General features: G+C 38.6%; 1 pseudogene; it reads right to left on the bottom strand.

Annotated features, from left to right (window-relative positions):
* Window positions 1–717: 717 nt before the first annotated feature.
* LOC118050403 (dynamin-related protein 4C-like) lies at window positions 718–7,956 on the bottom strand (annotated as a pseudogene).
* Window positions 7,957–8,373: the final 417 nt, after the last annotated feature.

Raw genomic sequence — 8,373 nt, 5'->3', positions numbered from 1 at the left:
TGGTAGATTTAACTATTACTATTACATCGTGAAATAAATCATATTTTATATATAAAAAAATTATTGTTCCATTAAACTATTTATAATTTTATTATATATAAAATTTATCCTACAAGAACTACAATTTTCATAATTTTTTGAGCATGTAATAAAATTAGATAAAATATTATCAGGAATAAAATTGAGATTAGAGTATGAATAAATTTAAATCATTTTAAACTAATTTTTTGAAAATAATATATTAACTCATTTTTCAGGAAAAAAAATTAAAAAACAAAAACACTATTTACTAAAGTGAATAGTGTACTGTGGAGGATGCTGCACTGTTCAAACAGTGCAGCTGCTAGAAACAGGTAGGATCTGCTTTTATTTTCCAGCGTTCTAAATGTGAAATTTGATGGGATTCATAAATAATAATTTATTTATTTTTTATTTGTTACATCTGCGTTTTAAGCAAAAATAGACACAACACAGACACAACAATGTTGACACACTTTCTAAGCAAACAATATTCTTCTTTTTCTTTTCATCCACACCATTGAATTTTTTAATAATCATAATATTATATGGTTATTTTTTTATATATATATATAAATAAAAAAACAAAAATTTCTTATCCTTCTCGCCCATATCCATCCCGATCATATCAAATCACGACGTCGTAGACGTGAAACAATTACGTTGAAAACATAGTTTTCAAAAGATTTGATATTTTTTTAACTTCTAATTATTTCTTGCTGAGAGAACACCTCCAAACATAAACACAGCACCACCGGTACTCAAAGAAGATAGAACACCTCCAAACATGAACACAGCACTTCAACTCGTTCTAATTGAACTGTTTTACAAAATAAGTTGCAAATATGGATAACAAAACATAGAAGGGCCTGGACTCTGGATTGAAACACTTGAAGGTTATACACATTCAGACAGGATAGCAAAACATTCAGCACAAAAGAGGTCCCATTTTGCAGAGATCCACTTACCCACCCATATCACCAGGCAGAGCTCACCGTCGAGCTCTCTAATTATACATTCATGGTAGCTTATAGCTACTTAGCAAACCTAGAGCACATACTAGATAACAAACACCTTAATAGAACAGACTTGTTAGCTAAAAGAGACAAGAAAAGCATTAGAAGTAACATTTTCTGGTAAGCCCTAATCACCCGCAGTAGCAATTTCGTCCATGATATTTGCCATCACCTCTTGAGACTCCCTCAGCAAATTGATACTTGTGTTCAGCTTCTCACGCTTGCTAGCCACAGTTGGGGATTCCACAAACAGTTTTTCTATTGCAACACCACCACCAGTACCCAACAACTCATTAACAATCTCCTTCTCCATCTCCTTGTTCACCAAGTTTCGGATGCTGAGCCATATTGTCAACCAACCTCATCAAGACAATCTTCCAGTAAGCAATCAGCCTCATCTTCAAGTCAAAAGCTTGAAGAAGAACATGTTTATAACGCCTAAGATCTCCCACTACAACCTCTCTCGAGCCATCAATCACCACCTTGGAAGATCCATATCTCGTAATGTTGTCAATGACTGTTTGCTGCTGTTCCATGAGCTCGTTCCATTCCTTCATATATTCTGGATTACATGTGTAATCCGTTTCCTTCTCCATCTGGACAATCTCTGCTACCCAATTAATGGACTGCTCTTTCATTTTAGCTACAAGGTTATGGCCTGCTCGTCGGGTAGATAACTGAATTTGGTGATAGCTCTCTGAGTGATGATTCAAAACCGAAATGACCACCTCTTCAATGTAAGTCCACACTTCTTCGACGAACTCTATTGGTAGTTTTGACATTCCTTCAACCTGTCGCTGCATGATGGTTTGGAAGGCAGTTTGAGGAACGAAATTGGGCAACTCGATCCCTTTTGTTTCCTGCAGAACCTCAATCTCATTCATCAAAAAGTTCTTTGTATGGTCAGAGCAATTATGAAGTTCAGTTGAGAATTGATTGAGCATTTCAACCAATCTAGCAGCGCAGTGCATATTTTTTTCATCGGGGTATTCATCAGTTTCCCCTCTTACAAGGATTTTCCTCAAAGACTCCTTGGAAGATCCAATAATGCCCATGAAAGCTGCCATGACCTCAGCAACTGACAACAACCTCCTAGGTATCTTATTCAGCTCTGAAACACTCGCTTTCAACTTCTCATTAATCTTTCTGACGATATCAGGCAAACACTTTGTTAAGGAAATCAAGCACTGATTAGGCAACCAAATCAGCACAGAATAGGCAGCAAATTTGTAATTGAACCGTTAATTATTTGTTTCCTTGTTTGTAAATAATTAGGCTTGATTATAGGCAATAGTGCAGGATCCTGATGTAGAACTATCAGTATATATATTGTAATCTTTTCATTGATTGAAATAATAAGAAGAATATTATTTCTCTTCATGGTATCAGAGCAATAGTCTAGGTATCAAAATAAAACACAAAGCCTTCAGCCGACTCCTATGGCAGACCAAGGAAGCACAGCAGCAGGCGCAAGATGGGATCATCCCAATCATCAACTTTATCTTCATCATTCAGACCAACCTGGCGCTGTTCTTGTGCCACAATCCTTGGTTGAAGACAACTATAGTACATGGAGCCAATCCATGACTATGGCTTTGACAGTTAAAAATAAGATTGGGTTCATAGATGGCTCAATGAAGGAGCCTGATGAGAAGAAGTTTGATGAACATCAACAATGGAACCGATGCAATAGTCTGGTGAAAACTTGGCTATTAGGATCCATGTCCAAAGAAATTGCCACAAGTGTCATCAACTGCAAAGATGCCAGACAGATGTGGCTTGACTTACAGGAACGATTCTCGCATGTAAATGTGGTTCAACTATTTAATGTTGAGAATGAAATTCATGACTGTGTGCAGGGAAACATGTCTGTAGGGTCTTACTTCACAAAGCTAAAGGGCCTATGGGATGAACGTGATGCACTTTGCACTTTTCCAACATGCACTTGTGGGGCAATCAAAGAAGTAGCTGCATATATGGAGACACAGAAAACCATGAAATTCCTCATGGGTCTTAATGATTCATACGTAGGTGTTCGCAGCAACACTTTGTTACAAGATCCACTACCCACAGTAAACAAAGCATATTCACTGGTCATTCGCCATGAGAAACAATCAGAGGTGACAACCGGGAAAAGCCATGCTCAGCCTGAGGCTGCTGTCTTCGCTGCAAGGAATTCAAACCATGAGATTGAAGCTGAACTGAGATGCTTCAAGTGTAACAGAACAAACCACACTGCCAAGGATTGCAGTGCACATCTCAGATGCACCTTTTGCCGCTGGAAGGGACATACAGCAGAATATTGTCGCAAAAAGAAAGCAGTGACTGAAGCTGAGTTTAATGCGACAATTTCCAAAGGCAACCAAGTGGCATCACACAAGAATGAAAGAAAGGAGATGAGTTTTCCCTTCACAGCTGAAGAATGCAAACAGATACTCGGCATGCTAAAGAATAAAACAACTTCTGCCAATCATGTTAGTAACTGCCCAACTCATGATGAACTCTCGGGTAAGGCTTTTTCACTCATTTCTAATGGCAACAGAAGTACATGGATTTTGGACAGTGGATGCACAGATCATATGATTTCTGATCAAAACCTGTTCACATACTCAAGACCTGTCAATGGCCGCACTGTTGAATTACCGAATGGGTCAATAACACAAGTAACTCATATTGGCAGAGTTCACCTATCCTCTGATTTAATTCTTGACAATGTTTTGTGTGTCCCATATTTCCGATTGAACTTGATTTCAATTAGCAAGCTTGCATCTGATTCCTCTTGTATAACCATCTTTCTAAGCCAGTTTTGTGTGATTCAGGACCTACGTTCGGGGAAGATGATTGGGACGGGAATTGAAAGGGAGGGTCTATATTTTCTCGACCAAGCCAAGAAAGGAACATGCAACCATGCCCAAACTCTTCATCCGAACCTTTGGCATCAACGTCTTGGACATCCCTCAACCAAAGTATCCCAGTTATTTCCTAAAGTTAATTCTTGTTCTCATGACAAATGTTTAATTTGTTCATTAGCAAAACAAACAAGACTTCCATTTTCTTCAAGTTCCATTACCAGTACATCTCCATTTGATTTAATCCATGTTGACATTTGGGGTGGTTATAAAGTTGCTTCTATTTCAGGTGCGAAATATTTTCTCACTATCGTTGATGATCACACTAGATGCACATGGATTTATCTTATGAAACACAAATCAGACACTAAGGATCTTCTAGTCAACTTCATCAACATGGTTGAAAATCAATTTGATTTCAAGGTCAAAATTATTCGTAGTGACAATGGTCTTGAATTCAAACTCGAAAGCTTTTACGCTAATAAAGGTATCATTCACCAAACTAGTTGCATTAATACTCCACAACAAAATGATGTTGCCGAACGTAAACATAGACATTTGTTAAATATGGCACGTGCCTTACTTATTCAGGCCGGTCTTTCTCATCAATTTTGGGGGGATGCTATTCTTGCTTCCGCTTACCTCATCAATCGCACACCAACCCCTATTCTCCACGGAAAGACACCATATGAAAAATTATTTAACATAATTCCCAATTACTCCCACTTACGAGTATTTGGTTGCTTATGTTTTGTTTCCACTCATGCACAAAGTCGCTCCAAATTTGATCCTCGAGCATCTAAATGTATTTTTCTTGGGTATCCTTATGGGAAAAAGGGATATCGAGTCTTTGATCTAGCTACAAAACGGGTCATAGTATCAAGGGATGTCGTTTTCTTTGAAAATATATTTCCTTCCCTCACACCAAGTGGTGATACTTCTCCTACTCCCAATTCATTCTTACCTTTTGACATAGACTTTGCACCCCCTCCTTCTACTACCCATCAAACACTCAATGATCTTCCCTCTCCGGCCACCCCTACCCCACACATACTTGATTCCTCACAGACCACTCAACCCGACTCCTCTCCTATTCCCACTCAACCTCTTCGTCGTGGCCATCGATCAATTACCACTCCTTCTTATCTGCAGGACTTTCACCTCGGCATGACCCTCCCTTCAAGGACTGAATCGTCATCCTCCACGAACTTGGTCCATACTTCAGGTACTGTTTATCCTCTCTGTTCTTACTTATCTTATGCTCATCTTTCTCCCAATCATAAAGCTTATACCACTCAACTCACCCTTCTCAAAGAACCTACCAGTTTTTCCCAGGCTGTTCAGCATCCACGGTGGCGTGAGGCCATGCATCTAGAAATTGCTGCTTTACAAGCTACTGGAACTTGGAGCTTGGTTCCCTTGCCTTCTCATAAACGGCCAATCGGCTGTAAATGGGTCTATAAGATCAAGTTGAAAGCTGATGGGACAGTTGAACGGTATAAGGCACGGCTGGTGGCTAAGGGATACAACCAAATTGAAGGAGTTGATTACCAGGAAACCTTCGCCCCTGTCGCAAAAATGGTCACTGTCCGTGTCTTACTAAGTGTGGCAGCTTTGCATGGTTGGCATCTCCACCAATTAGATGTCAACAATGCATTCTTGAATGGCGACTTGGATGAGGATGTTTACATGTCACTGCCTCCTGGCTTCGGACGAAAGGGGGAGACACGAGTTTGTAAACTCCATAAATCTCTATATGGCTTGAAACAAGCCTCCAGACAGTGGTTTACCAAGCTGTCCAATGCACTCAAGGCTGCAGGATTCCACCAGTCTTTATCTGATTATTCTTTGTTCGTCCGCAGCTATCAGGGTAACTTTCTAGCATTACTGATATATGTGGATGATGTGATATTGGCTAGAAACAATTTGCAGGACATAGAGAACACCAAGCTTTTCTTGTCCAGACAATTCAAGCTGAAAGACTTGGGACAATTTAAGTACTTTCTTGGCATAGAAGTTGCAAGATCACGGGATGAGATCAATTTGTCACAGAGAAAATACGCCCTTGACATTTTGAATGATACAGGATTTTTGGGTGCCAAGCCATCTCGGTTTCCTTTGGACCAAAATGTATCATTGACACAATCTGATGGGAAGCTCTTGGAGGATGGATCAGCATACAGAAGGTTAGTTGGAAGGTTGATATATCTGACTATAACTAGACCTGACTTGACTTATGCTGTACACATTTTAAGTCAGTTCATGGACAAACCTCGGCAACCCCATCTAGCAGCAGCTCATCAAGTCCTCAAATATATCAAGCAAACACCTGGACAGGGCATCATGTTACCATCCACGGGTAACCTTCAGTTACAAGCATTTTGTGATGCTGATTGGGCTCGTTGTAAGGACACAAGGAGATCAGTTACCGGTTATTGCATTTTACTTGGAGGGGCACCTATTTCTTGGAGGACCAAGAAACAGACGACAGTATCGCGTTCAAGTGCAGAGGCAGAATACCGCTCTATGGCTACTACATGCTGCGAGATTACATGGCTGAAAAATATTTTAAAGGACTTGAAGATAAATCACGCACAAACTCTATTCTGTGATAATCAAGCAGCAATGCACATCGCATCCAATCCAGTATTTCATGAGCGAACGAAACACATCGAAATAGATTGTCACTTGATACGTGAGAAGATTCAAGCAGGAATGATTCAGACATCTTACATTCGAACTACACAGCAACCAGCAGACTTATTTACTAAGCCATTGAGCTCCACACAGTTTGAGAATTTACTTAGCAAGTTGGGTATAATTAATATACACTCCAACTTGAGGGGGAGTGTTAAGGAAATCAAGCACTGATTAGGCAACCAAATCAGCACAGAATAGGCAGCAAATTTGTAATTGAACCGTTAATTATTTGTTTCCTTGTTTGTAAATAATTAGGCTTTTGATTATAGGCAATAGTGCAGGATCCTGATGTAGAACTATCAGTATATATATTGTAATCTTTTCATTGATTGAAATAATAAGAAGAATATTATTTCTCTTCACACTTGGCAATAATATTAGCCTGAATTCGCACCAGTTTGTTAGCCAAAACTTGAATACCCACTGTAGATTTTTCAATCTTGGACAAAAGTTGATGTGTCGCAAACAGTACAGCTTCTTCCTTCCTTGCATCCTCATAAGACTCATTACCAATACGGTTTCTAACACAGACGTAACCAAGGCCTATATTCACATCATTTCTGGTGACCTTCTCTAGTAACCCTTCAGGTGTTTTATCAACCTTTGTAACCACAGCTATAGTCCTCTCGCCGTTCTTGTCGACTTTCTGTGACATCATTATGGATTCACATGTGGAAAAATCAACGTTCGCAGACAAAACATTGAGGATAACACTCTCTTCAGGACTAATATACTTCATTATAATATTTGCAATCTGCTCGTAGATATTTTCAGGTTGACCATGAACAGGAACTCTTGTGATTCCAGGGAGATCAACAAGTGTAAGATCAGGAACGCCATTCTTTTTCACTACAAGAGTTAATTCAGTGTTAGATATGCCCTTACCGTCGCCTGCAATCTCATCAGTGGCCTGTTTGATAGCATCAGCAACGTGGGCCTCATCAGTCGGCACTGTTTGGTCATTGAACTGCAAGAAAATCTCTGGTACAAGAGATGGGTGATGTTTAAGCCTCACAATGAGAGGCACTCTAGTGCAAATGCCATCGCCCCGGGGAAGATTGATACAAGCCAGAGATTCAAGAACACTGGATTTTCCTGAAGATTGATCGCCAACAACAACAATGGTTGGGAGCTGTATGCCTTCTTTCATGACATTGAGTTGCCTCAACCTGTCAACTGCATCAAGGAGAGGTCTGATACGATCGTTTGAAGATGACACAATAGGTAAATGATCATGAAAAACAGCCTCATCGGCTTGAACTTCTTCTTTTGCATTAGCTTCACGTTCATCAAATCCTTGGCGTGTTGCAGAAGGCTTCCTACCACTACCCATTATCTCTGGTATAGATGAAGCAGAGATTTAATTCTTCAAGGGAAGAAGACTGAATATTAGAGAAGCTAAATTTTATAGCATGCAGGAGTGGGGTGGCGCATTTGACTGAAAAATCTCTTATTAGTCTCTCAGTTATAAACAGACTCGACGTTGCCAAAAAAATTGAATTTTTTTGGCATGTTTTGGATTGTTTATTTTAAAAAAATAAAAAATATTTTATTTTAATATAAAATACATTTAAAAAAAATTACAATCACAATTTCAAATATTTTAATTTAAAATATACAAAGTGAACCGTGTAACTGTATTTTTGAAATTTTAAAAAATCAGATGTTTTTAAAAATTTTAATTATTTTATTTTAAATTATTTTGATATGATAATATTAAAAATAATTTTTTAAAAAATATATTATCTTAATATATTTTTTTTTTAAATAACAGTTAATAACAAATGAAA

The sequence above is a fragment of the Populus alba genome, chromosome 13 (genome assembly GCF_005239225.2).
Source record: "Populus alba chromosome 13, ASM523922v2, whole genome shotgun sequence".
NCBI classification, from domain to species: domain Eukaryota; kingdom Viridiplantae; phylum Streptophyta; class Magnoliopsida; order Malpighiales; family Salicaceae; genus Populus; species Populus alba.
The sequence above is the reverse complement of the archived record's forward strand: the minus strand, read 5'-3'. Positions and strand labels throughout refer to the sequence as shown.